The 21,488-nt window shown below is 36.5% G+C and overlaps 1 protein-coding gene across 3 annotated transcripts in view; it reads left to right on the plus strand.

Annotated features, from left to right (window-relative positions):
- The window catches only part of TBL1X (transducin beta like 1 X-linked), a 189,140-nt gene that overhangs the window by 75,240 nt on the left and 92,412 nt on the right, over positions 1-21,488 (plus strand). Inside the window, exon 1 of one of the 3 annotated variants that reach the window (XM_056487059.1) lies at positions 7,507-7,638. The exons of the other annotated variants lie outside the window; for them this stretch is intronic. The gene's annotated coding sequence lies outside the window, so the exon portion shown is untranslated. Of the gene's footprint in view, positions 1-7,506; positions 7,639-21,488 lie in introns of those variants that run through there. 3 annotated transcript variants of the gene reach the window in all.

The raw sequence follows: 21,488 nt of genomic DNA on the forward strand, positions 1-21,488 counted from the left end.
TAAGGCAGAAGGAGATATTAGGTTACTTATTTATTATTTGATTAAGGTTTTGCTTTGTTGAAGGGTAAGACTGATTGGTACTTTGTTACAGTGTTTGTCTTTTTATAGTCTTTGGTTCTCTTGTGGTTTTTTGTCATTGTTGTTGTTGTTTTGAAGTGATGCTGGGCTGGGGAAGCTCTTATATGCATATGCTTGTCTTTATCAAAATAAACAAAACAATATGGCCCCAAATTGGTGTGAGGTGTTAACCAGTGCTGTTGTAGTCTGTTACTACCAGGATTAAATGGCATCATTTCAGACACTGCTCATCTCTCAGTTGAAGTAGGTGTTAGTGACCAACAGGACAAAGTAACAGGTCCATTTCAACCTGAGAAAAATTATATTCAGGACAAGTTTGGGTTCTGGAACTTTCCCCCCAGTTTTTCAGAGGAAGCCTGATAGTCTTTTTTAGTGAATTCAAAGCACATAGATAAGATATACCATTTAATTTCTACTCTTATTCTTCCAGAATAAAGGAGTCTGACGTGTGCAGGTTTTACTGGGGCTGGAGACAGAGCAGGAAAACATGGAATTTTATCAACTCTGGATACTCCCTTTTTCAGTATGGCCACAGCAATTGTTGTGTTCAGTGGTTTTGATACACCTTTGTTTTATTATATTTTTCTCTTAGTACCATTAAGAAACCACTGGTTGGCCATATAGAATATAAATTGGTGATTTTTCTTACATTTTGTAAATGTTTATCATATATCATATTATGAAATACACTGCAGTGCATGAAAAGCTTTGATTTTCATGTGCTAAAAGCTGTTGCAATTCAGTTAAGTCTTATACATGAATTGAAAATATGGTGCACACTTTCTTAGGAAAGGAAAGAAAAATTCTTTTAAGTAAAGTTACAGAATAAATTATTTGTTTTAACTGAAAATTAGAAACAGCCTGTTTCTAAGAGAAAAAGTTTAAACTCACATGTTAGAAATCATCTTCTCTAAATTAAGAAGAGGCTAATTTCAATTAAAGCAGAATTTCCTGCATTATTGTGTCTTCATATGTGTAAGTTCTGAGTAATCTGTTTAAAATCCAGAACAAGCATCCCAGGAGGAGGGGGCATGTGCTTGTATGTCTGTCCCCCAGTGCTTCTCCTCATGTAATCTTCATAGCTGACCCCCAGTAAAACAAAATCTCCCCCCAGTCAAATAGCACCTGCCCGTGCACAAGCATTCTCATAACCTGTAGCAAACAAATGTCTGGCTTACAGTTATGACAATATGATGATTTTGTCATATGCTTTTGTATTTTGTATTGTCCAGACCACTTACTAATTATTCAATTTATTGTCAGTCTTCTGAATGGATTTATTTCTCCATCTTGACCACTGTATTTTAGGAAGACAAAAGTCAGTTGAATTATACACTTATCTTACCAACAAACCAGTATGTATGATGAGGAAAGAGTAGAAAAAACAATGTACCTTTGTAGTGTTTAATCCTTTCTGCCTGAATTTGGAGAAGGGGACAAATGGAGCGGGGGAGAAACTTCTAACTCCTGTGAGGAAAGAGGAAGCTAAGTAACTTCATTAGGAAAGTCTGCTTAATCCTGTGTGATTTTGGGGATATTTCATGTTTAACTGTATTATCTGAGGAGTCATTCCAATCTTTCTCTTAGCTTTTTCTCCAGTTTCTTTTAAATAAGCGGCAAAGTTGAGAGTAAGGCAAAACAGCTTATAGAATAGAGTTAAAAGCTTGCTTTGATGTTTGCCTTGTGACCTAATAAAAGCATTGCAGAAGCCTACCTAAATGAAATGGATAGGGACCTGGTTCCCTGTCCTTTTTTGTTTGTTTGTAGTTTTTAATTTTATTTTTTTAATTCTATTTTTTTTATTAATTTTGGAGGAGGATTGGGTAGCTGATCTTGATTTTGAGGAACAGCAGAAGACAAAAAGACAGGCTATTGTCTTTTCCAATGGTCATGATCAAAAGCTTTCTCACAAAGTCAAACATGGGTTTGTAGAAATTCCACCCAACGCTCGTAGCTGCCTGCGTTAGCTTTCAGGACTGTAGCTTTTCTTAGGAAAACACATAAAAACATAAAACATCTGTCAGAAGAACTTTTTGTTTGGAGAGCTTTGTGAACCACACCTTGGAATTCCTTCCTTGATGGTAGTGAGTTTGTGTAAATGTGAAATAACCAAGAGTAATGTAATCTGATTTCAGCAGCTCTCGGGCTTGTGAAAGTCTTTGAGAGACCAGGCTTTCAAAGAGATTCATGATGCTATAAAACATAAAACTTTGATGTAATTACAGGTTTTGCTTTTTTAACAACATACAGTAAAATCAGCCACAGTAAGAACATGAACAAGCAAGGAATCACGTTGTGTTCAGGTGAGCATGCAGTACGAAAAGTTAAAGACTGAAAAATTTATTTTACAAAACTGAAAGCCTGTACTGTAGATTAATTTCTCCCAATCTTATTCTGTGGATCATATCCCCACTTCCTTTATATTTTAATGCAGAGTTTCTGTCTGCTGCTTTTTAATTCATGCAGAAGTGCTTATGGAATTGTAAATTAAATTGTTTTCGGAATCAGACGCCAACTAGATCATTAATTAAATTCCAAGTATAGAGCCAAACCATATCCTGGCTGCCTCTGTAATGTTGATGGAATTAAAACAGGTGTGGTGACAAAAAATTTTACGTGGAAAATCTTGATTACTTTCGTTAGACATAACAGAGTAAGTCTGTTTGACTTTCAAATCCTGAATGAATTTGCAAGATGTGAAGCTGGAATAACACTGGTAGGCTGAACGGATTCAGTGGCAAGTGACTGGAGTCCCTTAACTATAGCCATTCTTCCCATGCATTTTTGAAGGCATGTCTGAAGGAATAAAATATCTCTTAAGTCCTGTCTGAATTTAAGAAGTGATTTTTTTTTTCTCATTAGAATATCATATTTTGGTTTTCTTACCAAATGTTTTTAATAGAAAATGTTCATATTTTCTAAAGTTCTGAAGAATGGGAAGTAGCTTGATGGATGTTTATAGGAAGCATTTTCCCAATATAAGAGAAAGCGTGAAAAAAATGTGCGGATTACCATTTGGAAATGTAGTAAGTAAACAAGGGCGCTAACAGATAGAAGTCAGATAGAAAAAGTTGAGAAGGGCTCGAAAGGACTTAAAAAAAAAAAAATTAAAAAAAAAGAAATAGACACTGGAGCAGGTTGTCCAGAGAAGCTGTGGATTCAGCCATGCACGAAAATGTGGAAGGCCAGATTGGATAAGGCCTTGAGCAACCTGGCCTAGTGGGAAGTATCCCTATCCATGGCAGGGGATTTAGTTCAAGAATTATCTTGAAGGTCTACTTCAACCCAAGCTATCCTATGGTTCTATAGAAAATAAAGTTACTTACATAAATTTGGAGATTTTTCCAAGTGTATAGGTTAAGGTAATGTTATCAAGGGTTGCAAGTCTGTGTGAAAAATTATGACTGTTAAGTTGATAGTACTTAAGAATAGAAGTAGTGTAGCAAGGAGGGCTGCAGAACAAAGGGAGAAAGAGTGTTCAGAATAAATCTGGAGAATAATCACATTAGAAATAGATAAGGATTCTGGCCTTCAGTATAGAAGAGGCAAGTCTGGAGCACAGAGTATCTTTTCATAAGTGATAATCAAAATCAGTTTTGACTGAGATTCCCTTTTGCATGGAGAATGAGAGACTCAAGGACAGAGCTCCATGGATTCCCCAAATGAGGTGTAAAATGCAGTTAACAGTGAATAGAATCATCCAAAACAAAAAGTAATTCCATATACTGTAAGAAGAAGTGTAAAAAATGAGCAGCTTCTTTTTCAATTGAAGCCATGGTTATATGCACCATTCAGGTTTTAGTCAGTGGTTTCTTTTGGTTTCTTTACTGAAGAATTTAATTCAAAAGTAGAAAAACTAGTATACTAGAGTACTTGAGGATGTGCTTGGTGTTGAGTGAAAAACCCTTCTGTCTTCTGAGACATTTTACATCTGCTATTTCTATGGATTGTAAAAAAAAAATCCTGTCATTTTGCAATTTATTAAGTGATACACTGGATGGAATTAAATCTATTAAACAGGAACAAATTTCAAACAAATCAGTGTATTTATATGAAAAGTTAGATTTAACCCCATACGTAAATAAACAGTATAAACATGGAAGATGTTTATTGAATTTGGATTTTCAGGGCAATGTTGCCTAACTCCTTTGCAAAAACCCCAACACACACACACACACAGACACACATACATGAAAAAAAGAATTTAGAAGCATGTATTTCTAGTCTAGAACATCGGTTCTTTTGGGTGGGATCATCTCACCTAACTTTTTACATAGGTGTTACACAGATGTCAGCTAACAGAGGTGTCTGGCTACTTTGGAGCCATCCCTGATGCAGGCTTAGGTGCTCCCAGCACATGATCTCTCTCCTCGTGGGGCAGTCCCACCCATCGGGTGTATTATGGCCCAGAAGTGCCTGTCTCCTGAGATGGAGAGGAGCTGCCCTTGGACATATGTCTGTATTATACCTTTCAAAAAGACATCAACCCAACTATTAGCTTCTGCTACGTTTCACTAATCTAAATAATTACTCCTCACTGTCCCTCAAATACTTACTTTAAAATATGGCTGAGGTTGCATTCATTTTATATGTATTTTTAATCAGCTATGCCTTCTGGCCAAGGTTTTTATTTGTCATAACTGATATCTGATGTTATCATCTTTCTGAAATGAAAATAACTTGCTATAAGGTATTTGCTAAGAGAAGAAAACTAAGGTAAAATTTTTAAAGCAGAGAGAAGACACATGAATAAGAACATGGGCTCACTGTTAAAGACATGCCAAAGCAAACAATGCTCAAAGGGTATTGAGTGAGGTCAGTAGGGAGGAGCTGAGTAGCTCCAGGCATGTGTATAACTAATTTTTGAAATACTACAAGTGTAACTCACATTATAAATAGCCATATGTTCATTAAGTAACTGAAGAAGGAAAATCTGGGAAAAGTTTGTCCAGACATTTATAACTTTTTTAAGGGCAGTTGATTTTTTCCATATGATTTTCAGATTAAGAAGTGATTTTCATCTCTTGAGACTGCTCATTGTTGAGAACTGCAGTAAAGGAAAAGAGCAAAGTTATCATCCACGCTTAAATGCAAAACATGAAAACCTTTAGGATTTAAGCTGGCTGTTGGTTTCTTGATATAGGTTTTACTTTATAGCAGAGGTGTATAGCAGATCTCCAAAACCTTAGTTTAGCCTTTTTTCCTGAAGTCCAAAGTGGTGTTTGAATGCCTGAACAGTGAGGGAAGAATGTGCCTTCTGCCTGTATCAAAGTGAAGATGTCCAGTACCTATTATGCAGTTCATTTTCATCATAAAAATGGTACTGTTTCTCTATTTCTAATTTCATATTATAGCCATAGTATAATTGTAAACAAAAAAGGATAACCTTTATATGATGTGTATACAGAGAAAGTAAGTTTATAAACTGAGAACAAGAGCAGTTCATAGTGGAAAAAATTGGAATAAAGACAGGTTACTCTACCAACACTATTGTAAATGTCAAGTAGATTTTGACAGCTGGTAAGTTGGAGACATAATTACAAAAAAACTTCCATACATATACAGACTGCCTTTTAGTGTGAAGAATTGGCACAGTGAAATGAGAGGCTGAGTAGCATATGGGGGATTAAGGCAGCTGAGTTCTAGTGGAATCTGATGGCAAGCAAGTAGACCTTCAAGACAAAGACTTGGTCATACTGGTGTTATGTATTTGTTTATTTGTGGCATAATGATCTACCCTAATTAAAGGAAGTTTCATCTCATGAAGTTTTCCATCCCAGAGAGAGCCTCTGTAATATAGAAAAGAGGAAAGTGTCAGAGAAAAACTTGTTTGGAGTGATGAAGATTTCTCTTTAACAGACTGGCCTCTGTGGCAGTCTGTTTTGATGGAAGCTGTTTGTTCACTCAGCTAAATTGTTGGACATTATGGTCAGTTTGGTTAAATAAAGGCATTTAGAGGAGATCCATATTTAAGCAAGCATTGGTATTTCTGTTAAGCATAGTTTCCAAAAATTACTTTGGATTTAGACATCTCTTAAAGTCTTAATAGAAAATCAATTACATATATAGTTGTGCACTTTAAGTATTACTTCAGTATATATTTGTTTTTTACTTCAATTTAAATTACAAATAGAAGGACATTTGGCTGTGACCTTACAGAGGGGGAGATTAGTTTGGTAATGCAAACTATTTCAGGAACTGAGCTATAAATTTATTTCTGTATCTTTGTCTTTAATCTTTTGCTTGGATTTCTCTGGATGCTTTCTTTATAGCTGTGCTTACCATTCCGTTTTTTGAGACATGCTTTTCAATCAACCTTCTGCAAGTCTAGCAGTACTGCTTGACACAAGACTTCCACTCCATACAGTTGCTGCATCAGGAAGAGATTCTGCTGAATCACAACTCAGTATGAACAGCTTGAAAACAAAATATTTGAATGTTCAATAGAAACCAGATTTTTTTAAATTTTATGTGAAATACAAAATCATGACCTATAAATTGGGGCCTACTAACTAATGAATTCTTATTTGCATTAATCTAGTGCAAGTACTCCTCGATATTTGCTGCTAGAGTTTTAGAGAAAGTCATCAGCTCAATTGTGAGAAGACTTAACTGTGTACCTGGATCTAGCCAAGGTAGTAAAGCTCCATCTGGAAAATGTAACTTTTCCAGCAGGTTTTTTTTCATTTCTGCTTTTCAATTTAGTGAATAGCTTGAAGATGAGAAACTGCTTGGGAGATTACTAGTCAGGAAAGCCCCTACTTTCTCCCAGTTAGTAATTTCACTAGAAAACCAAGAAATAAGGGCTGAGATCTGTTGGTTTTGAAATCTTGGAGGACATAGGGACCAGAAATACTCAGTTTCTCTAATTACAGATAATTTCTTTTGTATGTATTGAATTGATTCAAAATGTTCAACTGTTTACAGAGTCATGCGTGTTTTACATAAACCTTTATTAGCTGGTAAAACACTGTTTGAAAAGATCCTATTGTGTTTTAAACATGATTTTTTTCTCATTTTTTTCCCCATTTTAATTGAAGTTTAATTTCCATTTTAAAAAAATTATGGCCTTGTATGTAAGAAGGGGTCATTCATTATTTTCCAGCTAAATGGTATGTAAGAATAGTAAATGTAGGTTAGCACACATTCTTCCATGGGTGAGTATGTGACACAGCTTCATGGTAAGCAAGTTGCAGTATTGACCTGGCATAAAGATTGTATTTCATTGTAGGGTAGTTAGTGTGTGCTAAGAAACACTGAAAAGAATAACAAAAGTATCAGTGTTGTAAATGGCTGTGCAGCTCCAGGATATTTTGGCCAAGGTCCATAAGACATGTAGGGTGTTGGCTGAATCGAAGTGGGTGAGCTCTGGGAGGGGAAGATAAGAGCAGCAAGCCCTTCATAAGGGCTGTGTGGGTGACACTGGGCATTCAGCTGAAGCCCTGGCCATCCCTCCTGCTGCTGCCTTCCACGGCCAGCTCAGCCAGCATCGCTCCCCTGTGAGCCAGAGGCCGGCCAGCCTTCCTCAAGGAAGGATCTGGAGAAGCTGAAAAAGCCCAGGTTGGTTGGACACTGTTTTGCTGTTCTCTTTGTGATTCATGTATGTGGACTGTGTGGAATATGTGTTTTCTGGATCATTTTGAGGGAGGTGCTAACTGAAGCACAATTACTAATCCTTGAAGCAAATCTTGGTGAGACAGAAAAAAATTGAAATAGGTAATAAATTAGATGGAAAACATGCATGTTCTTTTCATGTTACAAATAGGATTGGAGGGAAAATACTGTTCTTGCTATTTTGCAAAATTGAATTTCAGTGAAACACTTCAGAAAGTATAGTATCAAGAATAATTAGTTAACTTTGTAAGCTTTTTCCATTTGAATTGCTTACTATTGCTCATTACTCAGTTTTTTACAATGTTCATGGGTTGAAGTTGAATTAGTGTGTTTTTAAACACAAAATAGCAGAGGCCACCTATAGCAGAGGAGAGTAAAGAAGGAGTACGTGAAGTCTTCCATCTCAATGTCAATGGCTTGATGGTGTCATCATCGGTATGAATTAATTTATTTAACCACCTGAAATTGACCTCTTTGACTTTTGAGTTCATTTCCTGGTAGGAAGTTTGAGGTATTTCTGTATTCAATACTGGCATGTTTCATCAGACAGGAAGAGTTGTTGAATAGACTGGGGAGCTGTGCCACCTTTTCTCTGGGAAGAGGTGAGTGTCAAGCAGGACAGTGTGGGGAAATTTGCCCCCCTTCATGTGAATCTTTTGTTGGTTATTCTCCGCCTAAGGTTGATCTTAATAACTTGTTAGTTCATTGCAGGGCAAGAACATAATGAAAGAATACATAACTTGGGGACAGTTCTTAGAGATTCTAGAAAAATTCCTCAAACTGCTGGAAATATTAGTCTTACTAAATATTTTGCACTGAGCAGAATTGAGATAGTGTTTATTAAATTGTGTTTTTTTTTTCCATCTGCAGTCCTATGGTAGAATTCTCAGAACTGGTTCCATGCAGTCAAATTCTCCTTATAAACTGAGTACTTCAAATACTGGTGCTGGTGCTGAGAGTTTTTTTTCAATCCCAAAAACATGTGAAGAAGGGAATTTAGGAAAGAATGGAAGGAAGTGATTGTTGGTTGCCGTTATGGTGTAGCAAATCTCTGATATTAATTTGGATTCCCCCATATCTGTATATGTATTGTCTATTCTCAAGACTTGAAAATACAGAAGATTAGTCTTTGTGAAAGAGGAGATCTCTCTCCATCTTATCTTATCCATCCTGCCTTGTGCAACAGTTGCCTAAGCCTAATTCTCTTTTATGTGATATTGATTAACAGCCATGCTGAGTCTAGGACTGTCACAAGGACTAAAGGGTGTTTAATTATTCAGCTCCAATAAAGTGGAAGACACCGCAGCAGCAGCTGTAACATAAGTCATTGGTACTTCATCTCCAAAATATAAGAGTTGTTCAGTAATAACACAGCAATTCTCTCCTCCTGGCTTGAGGAAAGTTAATAGAAATCTAGACTGAATATTTGGAGAATGTGTGAGTGATGGGTTTGTCCTCAAGATAACTCCATTCTTTGAGTATGTTCTTAGGCACAATGCCAAGTGATTGTACTCACATGAAAAGAACACCATTTCACCAGAGGCACAATATTCCTAAAGTCAGATTTTCAAAAAGGAAGGTGTGCAAGAGCATTTTTCTTGTTATTTGTTTATAGGTCTGTCACATGTATGTGAATATTTCACATTTGTTGTGAAAATCCCCAGTTCTCATGAATGGGTTCAATGTGCAAACTTACTGTGGAAATAGATTTGTATGGTTTTATATTCCACAATATATTGTGGAAACATGTTTGTATGGTTTTGGATTTGGGCTGAGTTCAAAACAGGGATTTGATGGAATCTTTTTCAAGCTTAGAACAAGAAATATTAAGGACACTTATATTCAACAAATAGAGCTGAGATCCCTAAAACCACAGATATTCTGTGCCATAATGTGCCAATGAAGCCTGCCACAAATTTGCAGCATTATTCTGCATTAGTTTTCCTCTAAATGATGTCTTGGTGTTGTCTTGGTATATCTCAGTACAGGAACCATGAGCAGGTCCCAGAGCTGTAGGCTCTTGGGGCTTGGACAATACCCACTGTGTCTGTGCTTCATTCATACAGTCTTCATTAGATAGCTACTTTTGTCATGGTTAAAGAAGAGATAGTGGCCAAAGTGGAATTTGACTTCACGTACTAAGTCTGTTTAATTTTAAATTTGCATTTAAAAGAATTTTAAATATTGTGTATATTATGCTGAATTGTGTTTTGTGAGAAATACGTAATCTTTAACATTCTTCATAAGACGTGTAAATTAGAACATAAATAAGACATCTTCTAATATGAAATTGTGAGTTACATTTTGTCTGGACTGAACTGTAAGAAATATCTTAATAGAGTGGGTTTTCTTAAATCAGATAGTAACAATAGCCTTGTTTTGATTTTTAGTAACATTTTGTAGTTCAGCATTGGGAGCAAAGGCAGCCTGTCCCAGAGGAGTATGCTTCTGTCTTGAAGACAAAAGAGCTTGGATGTGATATTATTCGTTGCTAAAGAACACAAAAATCACCAGTGTGCTGATGTTTAAAGAGTTTGGGGTTTATTTATGGTCCTATTCAGTTTTCAGTTATTAATAGATTTTTTTCCCTTGTTTGGGGGAAGTAGGGTAGAAAAGACAGGAAAAGAGGATCCAGTAACTTGCTTTCATGTTTTGAAATATTATCATCATCATCATCATCATCATCATCACCATCTTTAAAAATAATTTCTCCTTACAGATTAAGATTCATTGGAGCAGAATAAAGATGTCAGAATGAAACAAGTGCTGTGCTTTCTTGTAAAACAGTTTATTGCCCAGTCTTTCCACCTCATTAGAAGGTCTTCACATCTTTTCTTCTCAGTTGTGTTAATTCTTTGGCAGTTTTAGGAATGTGGATGGAAGGCAGCTCTCTGCACCAGGGTTAAATCGGATCAGACTGTGTAGTCAGAAGGCAGAGCAAAAAGAGAGTGAGTTTATGGGAAAAATCAATTGTTGGTATGCAAGTGCAAATTAAAGCCAGCTTGCCTCACTGTTTATTTAAGAGATGAACTTTACTGTGACTGGCAAATGGATCAGGAACCTAAATAATGTCATTGTTTTACTCATTAAAGCTGGAGCAGTGAAGTAAACTAGCACAGCCCATGTTTGTGCACGATCTTTTCAGAATGTGATGAGATAGTGCTGTTAGAAAAAATAAATTATTTTAAATTAATTCTTTGTTGCTTCCACAGCTAGACCTTAATTAATTAGTACATGATCAGGATAGTGCAGACTGCTAAATCTCTAGAGTGGCTGATTTTCTGCCCTGCCCTGTGCTGTTGAGTCCTTTAATATTTGTACATGGATAAATGGATATACATGGTCTGCATGGATATTTCTGAACTGATACTGGACCCACAGTCCAGGGTCTAATTTTGTCATTTCACACACATTGTTTGGTTTTAGAACAAGGTATGTAAACCTCTGCTTTTCGTTTGTATTGGATAGTATTTTCAGAACAAGAGTTACAAAAAGTTTCTCAATGGTATCATTTCTTTAATAACAGTCATTAAGTGCACAGATGCACTTGTCCTATGTATAAATTCCATATTGTACTAGAAATAAGTCCCCCAGTGCTGTACATTCAGTTTGATTATTATTGCATTTATTGAATGGCTGGGGTTGCTCAGCCTTTGGCCTTGAGCTGTTGGCATGCCTCAGGTGGTAAGCAAATGCACTGCTTGTCATGTCTTGCTGCTTAATTTGTTCTTTGGAATAAGTTAGTCTCATAATAGGCAGACACATCACAAAGCAAAAAAGCATGGGAGCAAGATGAAATATTTGCCTTGTAAAGCCCTTCCCAATATTGAGTCACTTATCTTTCATGGAAAGTAATAAATTTTGAAATTAATGGCTTGCTTCTGCTTTGCAGAATTTGTCAGAATGTTTGCATCTGTCAGCAGACTCCTAGTAAAGTGCCCCTTCACTAGCCCTGTGCTGGGTTTGCATTGTCATCTAATGGCAATATTTAAGCACCCTTTTCACAGGAAGGTAGGGAAATGCATTGATGGAGGAATTCCTGTACCCAAAAAACTGGTCGCCCATTAATTAGAACAGATTCGTTGCCTTTAGTGGTAGTGATAGTCTAGAAATTTTTGGGGTCACAGAGTCAATACAGTGCTGTTTTTATGATGGTTTATTTTTAATGTGGTGTTTCTAAAAAGTCACACCAGTGCCTCCTTTGGAACAAAGAGTTACATATACATAGTTCTGAACAGCTCAGCAGCTCACAGAAATAATAAAGGACGAACAACAGATCATTTAACTTGTGGGTAATAAAGAACTTTGTTCTTCCAGAGTATTCATTCCAATGCACACAACAGAAATTACTCAGATATTGACCATGGTGTATATTGCTAGAACTTCATAATAGTATTATTTAAGGATAGATACCTGGATATGTTGCTCTGCTTGTATCCGTTTTTGTTATGTTACAGTGTATCTCACAATTATTTGGTGCATGATGTCAGGTTTAAGAAAGAATTGTCATTTTGGATTGCTTGATATTTATCCATTGGCTTTTAATCAAACTATGTGCTATTATATCTTGCTACATTCAATTAACTAAAAATGTATTTGTAGGTCTGTGTGTCTGGCAATTTCTATGAATGATGGATTTAATCTTATTAGACAGTCACACTGATTTCTTTGATAAATTTGTAATACTTTATGCTCAGAATGGCAAAGTATAGTTCTCACTATTTTTTGATGACCAAGCCAGGACTACTAGAACATGTGGTCTACATAAATAAGGCAGTATCAAGATTCTTCAAGCCTAGTATAAAATCTTCAATTTAGTGATGAACTGGAATATTTTTTCAAGTTCATCATGCTTTTGGGTATTCTTTATATCATAGTATGAAAGCTTGGATGAGTTTTTATCTTGTAAAATGTGAGTCAGTAGGATCTGAACCCAGCTGAGTTTATGGACTAATTTCCAGCCTTAAAACGTGACAAATAAAATGGAGTATTCTATTTGTTCCATTTGCAGTATTACATCACAAGTCCATCCTGCCTCCCTTTTGCACAAACAGTGTATAGCCTGTGAGAATAGAGAAAGGATTTGTCACTTGCATTCGTCTTTGTTTGGGATTCACAGCATGCTTTAAGGACACCCATTGAGTGTGTGTGGAATAGTGACTTTCATATTGTGACCATTAGCAACCACAGATAAATTTAATCATAGCACTCAAAGAATATGGAAAGCTGTACAGAATACTAATAAAGTGAATCATGAATTTTTAAGCTCTCAGAGGATGCTCTAAAAAGAAATTGATTAATCACTGTGTGAAAATAATGCAACACCTCGAGATAGACTCTTACTTGGGTGAACATCATAAGATATTGGTTTAGTGTCAATGCTGGATGGCAGTAGTCTCCATAAAGCAGTTCTGGATCAGTAATGAGTTTGCAGGTATGTTAATTACTTTAGAATCACTTAGGATTTCTCTAATGTTCATCTTCTGCTTAACTTGGTGCACCTACACCTGTGTACTCACTCAGCACATGAAACCCTCCCCTGAATGTGATGGAGATTTTGTTAGTTCACTCATCTGTGTTAAGAAAACAAAACCAACCAGCTCAGTAAGAAAGGTTGGTGTTGAGACATTTCTCCAGATCGTTCCACAGTTTTCTTTCTACCTAGGGGGCAATGAGTAGTATTTCACATGTTGGTACAGAAGGGATGTGTGGAGTTTTAGTGTTACAGCACTGAGAACCATGGCATATTCTCCAGAAATCCTGGCACAGCAGCCAGCAGGCCCAGAAACACAAGCATGATTTTGCAGCACAGCCTCTGTCATGAAAGCTACTCCATCACTCAAGTAAATCCTGACCCATCTTGCGTTGAAAAACTGTCAATATATTGATTTTTCTATTTTTCCTTTTTTTTTTTTACACTTTCAACCTGCAAAAAATAGGCTGTAGGGAAAATGGTAGCAAAGCAATTGGTCATTCTGTATGACAAATTGCACAGAAACAGCAGGATGCACTAGAGCTACAGTTTAAAAATAAACATCATATATGAGCATAATCTTTAAGGCTTCAAAACAGGTTAACATAATAAGTGGCACTAAACATATTTAAAGAAGTAAAGGATAAAAGTAAAATAAATATTGTAGCATCTTAATCAAAATTAGATTTCACAGAGTACAGGGGGTAGAACTGTCAGGTCTGAGAGATTGGTTCCATTTGCTGTTAATGTTCAGCTTTCATGCACTGGGTTTTTTGCCCTGAAAGAAAAATATGAGTTCTCTAGAATAATCCAGCCTTTCATTCTGTTTTGCAGCCTTGTCTAAGCAGATGAATCTGATAATTCCTTAAATGGGAGATTTGCCAGCTGAGAGAAACCTAGAGGGCAACAAATGGGCAATGATGACAGAATGTCTTGAATGCTGAGAATGTTGTTTTGATTCCACACTGTTTAAAAATATATTTGTCTAGTGGAAAGTAAAATGTTACACAGACAGATAACATAGGAGATTTCCGAGGCATTACACACATACGTACACACATGCACACACAGTATTTGTTTGGATTATTTTTTTTTTCTGTAGGCTTAACCCAGATAAATTAAATTACAAAAGCTCTCAAAAAAAACCAAAAGGAAAAAAAAAAGGAGGGGGTGGGGAGGAGGCAGGGCACAAAGCAGTGAAATCAAAGCAACTCTGCCTTAAGGCTGCAGAGATTTCCTTATCTTATCCTGCTGTTTCTAGGTATTGCAAAACATATGGCTCACCTTTAGGGGCAGTCCCCAAACAGTGGGAGATGTTGCATCCCATCTGTGCTGCAGCAACTGGAGGTGCAATAACAAGGTGAATTGAGGACGCCAGGATGACTGTGTTTAAACTCATTGCTGGTTTACTGAGGTGGTGTTGGGGGGAGGGTGGTGGGGCACGTTTTGTTTGGGTGGGATTTTTAAGCTACGGTGTAGATGTGCCTTGCAAGTCTGAACATGGGTTCTGGAGAGAAATTGTTCTGAGGAAACTTGGTAGCCTGAATCAGGAGTAAAAATTCCAGGATCCCAGTTATGGGGAAAAGCAAAGAAAAGGAAGAAAAGCTAAGAAGGAGAGCATTTCTCTGTCTCCCACACTGTATTCTGGCAGCAGCTGAGCTGGCTGAATAGGCTCCCGTCCTCCACTGTTGGAAACTGTGTTGATCCCATGAGATTTGGTTGATCGTGTAGTCACCCTCTAACCTGATTCGTTCACTATAATCTAGCTTAGTATGAACACTTTCGAACAGTAACTCTCTGAACTCTTTAATAAGAATCATTTGGACATGAGCAGCTATTCCACAGGCTCTGAGGGGCAGCCATGTTCAGCAGGAATGTAAGGGAAGCGTGATTACGAGGAACCAGGGAATAATGCTACGCTAGTGAAGCTGCACTCAGAGCAAGAGGCATAATGACAGACTGAAATTGCACACTGCAGTGGATAGAATGGAAAATACAGCTAGACTTACCCTGATGAAAATTAACTTTCTAATACCTGTCTCCCAAAATTTCTAAGCCAAGCTTCTAAGCCTCTAAGCTTATGCTGCAGAATTTTCCTAAATAACTTCAAAGGCCAGGGCAAAAAATGACTTGACACCTTTGCAACTGACTAAAACACTTTAATGTAAACAAAATATGTAAACTGAGATGTAAAAGATCTCTTAATGATATTTTGTTGTTGCTTCTATCATTATTATAATTATTCTTTTACTTCAATGAGTCTTTTACTATTCGGTCCTTCTTTTCCTGCTAATGTGATACAAGAAAACCACTTATTATAATGAAGACTGAATATTCATACCCAGCTTTAGGCATCAGCATCCATATACATAAATTGGAGTCAAAGTTAAGTGGTATGAACATCCCTGACATGTTCTGTCATGATATAAAAAGGATCTTTTTCATTTAATGTAGCAAATAAAACTAGCTATCTTTCTGTGCAAATACTTATTCTAATTTTTCATAGTTTTCTCAATTTGCAGAAGGGAAGTTTAGCTTGCAAGATAAAAAGATTGATGGGTTTCCAGAACTGCAGGCCACATCCCTTTTGTTTTGAAATCAATGGCAATTGTACTTCTAGGACTCTGGGAAAAATCACCTTTTAATTCTGACTAAAAGTAACATCATATACTGTCTGCATAAAATTCAGTGCTATAAAATCTACATAAAGGTGTAGTGTTGTATTAGGGCATGCACATATATGTACAAATATGAATAGTCTGCATTGCAATTTGAATTATTGTCCTGCTCTGTCTTTCAGGTGTTCTTAATCTATTAGTTAGCATTTCAAAAAACAGACCTACTTTTCATTGAAAATACCTAAATACTTATTTAACAAAATTAATGCACAGGTAAGCATTAAACACTGTGGGGTATTTCACATTGATGGAAGTAATAAAAGCTTTTTTCCCTTTTTACTTTTAAGCTCATTGTAAGGTTCTTGCAAGTTTTCAAGAAATTACATTTGCAGCAGCAGGATCAGTGCCTTTGGACCTTAATGCTGGAGTAGCAAGGCTGAGGAAGCTTCAGGGAGAAGGAAAGCAACTTAACTTTGAAGTTTTCTGCATTTCAAAAGTCCTCCCTCTTCAGCAAGTTTAACTAATTAGTTAAATTTTCAGAATTTGGTGGGGATTCGCATTTGTTTTGTCTTGTTAAGGGATTTGATTTTATTAGAGTTTTGAAACTTGATGCAGATTTTTTTCACGATGGCTTTACATCATGGAAAATACTTTAGGAACTTTACTGTGTGTGAACATACCATGAAGTAGAATGATGCATTGACTGAATGGCTTGGATAACGATTTGCTAATGCTAAGATATTGAGTATGCTTTCTGTGTCCCTTCAATGAAGTAGTCTAAAGAATCATTATAAACCTGTGAGCTTCATTTGCTAAACACAGACAGAAAATTGAAATATAAGAAACCAAAGATGGATAGATCATACCATTTATGGTGCCAGAATTGCATCAAAGCACAGAACATAAGTATATTGAGAGATAATCCTTTAATGAATTCACTAAAGGAATTTATCCAAATCTTTTTATATAAACAAACTTTTTTTAACATATATATTGGTCAAAATTGTTATCAAAAGAGGTGAATTTTGTCTCAGTGTAGAGATGTGGGTGCCCATTTACTCCTATATGGCATATAATGATGAGACAGCTACTATCAACCTTCAAGTTAATCAGAGTAACAAATCAACAGGACCAAAATTTATCAAAGTTTTATTTCCTGTAACATACAGATGGTAATTTTATAGGGTTTTTTTCCCTGAAGTTTCACTTCTGCTGCTGAATCTTAAAATATTTTATTAAAAAGTTCCACTGTATTGAAATTACCTGTGTTACTGGGTTCCTCAGACCAGTGCTCTTTACCACCAAGTTTGTGTGATGTTTATTGACAGGTTATTTCATCCACATCTTTTGAAATGCTCAGGTTTTTCACAGCCACGTTTGATGCAGATGATTTCGTGTTCCTGCTCTTTTTTTTTTCATTTGGTGTATCTCTCTAGCCAGTATTCCCAGCTGCATTTCTCATATCCAGACAGTATAACCTATTAATCTGTCCTGCATTTGCATTGGGGATAGATGAAAATTCACATATATACTATAAAACTATAATTTAATTTAATATAAATAGTTTTTACTCCTACATCTCTACAATGATTTAGGTAAAAGGAAAAGGTAATGTTGAAAGAGAATCTACAGTGTAACAAAAGTATTCTGTATCTTTAATTATCAATCTTTGCTTTGTTATAGTTGCTTAACCAGCATAACCTTTATATGATCTGAAGGAATGCCTCACATTTTATATCTTTAAGACCTTGGATCTGTCTGGATTCAATATGCAATTTTTTGATGTTTTTTATTAAGCTCCCTATTTTTTATGTAAATACATAACAAGCATATGTAATTTTAGTATGGAAAGATTCTTACTGTAGGATCCTATGATAGTTCAGGACTTCAGAAGTTCCAAAACCCAGGTCAAAGCAGGGCAAGCTTTGGGGTTAGTTATGGCTATTGTAGGTTTGATCTAGTCAGGAGTCCAGAAATGGAGACTGCACAGAAGTTGTCGTGCAATAAAATTCATTATCTTTCTAATGCTGAAGACAATAATTGCTGCATATAAAAATCACTTTTCAAATGCATATTACAAAGGGTGCTCTTTTTGTAGATCAATGTATTAGGTCACTTCTGCCATGCTTTTTAGAACAGGCATTTATTTGCACTCCTAAAATGCTCTTAATTTTTGACTGCTTAACATGCCATGTCCTTCCAAGTTTACACTTCCTATCATACAAAGTATGGATGTTAGTGGATTCTGCCTCCAGCTGTTTCATTCTTAGATGTTTCCTCTCTTTTCCTCTGTTGCTGCTTCTATTAAAAGTTCTTGAGAATTCAGTGCAACTATTTAAATATAAAGCTGCTGTATATTTGCCCCTGATTTACAGGGAAGAATCTCTGTGTATAATAATTTTGACAGTGCTTTAAAGAGATACCATTTACTTCAAGAATTAAAAAATTGTCTCGGAGTTAGTGTCCTGGAAATTCAGCTTCACTGACAATACAAAGCGAGTTTTTTCATAAAGCACACAAAAATGAGAATGAAGGCAATGTTTTGGTTTTTGCCTGGCAAAGACTGTTTCCTAGTTAGGAAATTCAGGACCATGATCTGTTTTATTAAAGATGAGTAAAAACAGGAGATTTTTGGACATTTTTTACTGCAGAATGTTCTTTTGATTAGATCTGATGTTTGCTCTGCTCAGTACCACTGCATTTCAAAGGAGTATGTGTTAACAGGAGTGTGAAATTCTGCATTTCATGTGAAAGTGTGACTGACAAGTGTTGAGCTTCGGATGGTTTGGGGCAACCCTTGCTCAGGATACTGTCTGCCCTGTGTGGGAGTAGAAAATACAATAAACAGAGAAGATGAGGCTGAGAAGGAAGAGGCTGTCTTTGAGCAGCAGGCAGGTTGACTGGCTGATGTGCAAGTGTCCGTGTCTCTGGGATGAGTTTTCCAGTTTCAGGCCGGAGGGAAGGAGTGGGTGGAGAGTGCATGTGAAACTGAGATTTCCGCTCTGGGCTTCACATGAAGAAATCTCAAACAGCTCAGTATTTAATAACCTGCTCAGTACTTTACCGGGTGGTGTAAAGACCTGTGATTGCAGTTTTGAAAATCAAGTAATGTCTAAGTAGCTGCTGTTCTTTCTGGCCTTGTTCTGAGGTGGTTGGTGCTGCTCCCAAGAACTGCTGGCTGTACCTCATCCTGCTGCTGCTGCTTGATTCACCAGCTAAGTCAGTTTACATCACTGAATATATTTTACTTATTTATTTCATTGTTAAAACTTCAAGTATAGCTTTTCTATTCACTCTTTGAATTCATACTGATGTCCACGAGTTAACTTTAACTTGTGATACTACTTTTAGGAGAATTTCTGAGTATTGGCTGTTGCCTTTACTACAAGCATGTAGAGTACAAGAAGTACAAGTTTCTTGTTTTATTGGTTTTCATCATCAATATTTTCTGTGTCCATGATGAGAGCATCCAGAGGAAATAAACAGATGAAACAATGCTACTACTCTAGCTGGATCCTGTGATTCCAACCCAGAATGTGGATCACTGACCACAATATAATGATTCTAGAAGAAGGGCACCTTTTAAAGCCCTCTTTCTTACTGGTGATTACCAGCTTTGTCACTTTTTGTTTCCTGTCCTACAGCTTCTTAGAAAGGAAGCATAAGCAAATAACATCCTAGAGTCATTATTTTCATAATTTAAAACAAATTTATGAGAATTTAACATTTTTACCATTATTTCATTCCCACAGTGTGGTACATTTTGGAAGACATTGGCTCCCCATAATTTCAGCAGTCCCCATAATTTCAGCCTCTGCAGAGGTCCACTGATTGAAACTTGTCTGGAAATAAAAGTCATGGGGATAAAGTGGGTTTCATTGCAACATTAGAAAATTCTGGCCAATAAATTAAATAATTGTTTTTTGTACTTTAATGAGAATTCTCCAGCAGCTTGCAAAGTGCATAGATTTGTGGCAGCATGATGTTCAATTCATGTCTATTCAATATAACTCAGACAGCTTTGAAATTTGTTTTTGTCACCTTTTGTTCAAAAAGATGTACAAGAAGTAAGTAGTATGAAGAAATTTTAGCTTGACTGCTGTAGTCAGGCCATCCTCAGGAGGATATGCTGAAAATTGTCCTCTTATGCAAACTTCTCTTGAAACTTCAGAATGGCTGGGAAACTTCCAAAACTTTTTTCAATGTTTTTGTGTTTCCCTATTATTTTTGGCATCGTATGGTTCCGTAATGCATACATTTAAATTTCATTTTCTGCCTGATAGCTCCAACATTTTATACTTAGTGTGCTAATCAAACAAATAACCTTGTCAGTACCGGGAAGAGATGAACGAGTTATATGTCTGGTTCTCCCCACTCTTAACACTGTGTTTTCCTTTTCAAAAATGTACCCCATAAAGCACAAACCAGAATGTGGGCTTGAAAAATATTATTAGTAGAATGGGTCCATAGCGCCAGTGATTCAGTCATCTGTCAGCCTGATAAATGGATTAGTGTAAGAGGTGTTCCAGTGGGGAAATGAAGCCCATAGGGCTTCCAGCTAATTATATTTAAGTTGTTTAGTACTGCTGGGAAGCAGCATCCAGGCAATTACTGAAAGCTTTGATGCAGTGTGCACTATTAGAGTGTGGGTTCAGAAACTCATTACCCTTTCCTGCTTGTGTTGGATGGATTCTAGGAAACTGACATGAAACGGAGAGCAGGAATCAATAACTAGAAAGGCATTTTAGTTTGCTTCTGATCCATTTCCTGATTCAGCAGCTTCTAGCCTAGAGCATTTCAAACAATTGCTATAATATAACAGAAAAAAATGTGACTTTAATATATTAATTATCACATATATATATCAATCACACACACACACACATATATATATATATATATATATATATATATATATATATATACACATACATCTTGTTACAGTGATGTGTAGCTGAGATTCCAGCCAAGATGAAGTTTCAAGAGGTCTTTTAGGGACAAGCTGCTCCTCTAATGCTATACTACAGTCCAAAGCACCTGCCATCTCTGCTCCTCCAAAGTTGATTGGAGTAATTTCTCTTAAAGCCTGACCTTGCAGTGTTTATTGATGTCTCCACAGCATCACAATTGTATTACCACAGTGCCCATGGTATCCCACCTTCAAAATCTCTTAGAAAGTCCAGCTAACCCAAAACGAAACTGATGATATTGGCTACACGTATTAAACCTTGTTTAGGAGAATTGTACTGGCTGTCTTTGCCGTGGGCTGCAATTCACATTACTGATGCACCTTGAGAAAACTCTGCAGGCTCTGGGTCATTCAGATGTGGGAAACAGCAAATCCTTTCACTGTAGTTCTCTCCAGATGGGCACCTCTAAGGTGTGCATGCTGAAAGCAATGCAGTATTTGTACAACTGAGGGCCAAAGACTTGAAAGTTCATTTCTTAGGTTAGACTGACAGATCTACTTGGCAAAAGTTACATGAATTAATCAAAATTGTGTGGTTTTCTTTTTGTACTCACGTTTAAATCCAGAAATGGTGACTGCTAGGGCAATGCAGAGGAGGCTGCATTTCTTGTTTCCTCTTTCTTCCTCTGTGCTTTTGCCTGAGGTAGAGCTAAATAGGCAAATGAGAGTATTACAGTTCAATGCTTGTGAAAGGGATAATTCTTTCACACCTACCTGCACTATCACAAAATTAATA

Source organism: Oenanthe melanoleuca, chromosome 1 (assembly GCF_029582105.1).
Source record: "Oenanthe melanoleuca isolate GR-GAL-2019-014 chromosome 1, OMel1.0, whole genome shotgun sequence".
Lineage (NCBI taxonomy): Eukaryota > Metazoa > Chordata > Aves > Passeriformes > Muscicapidae > Oenanthe > Oenanthe melanoleuca.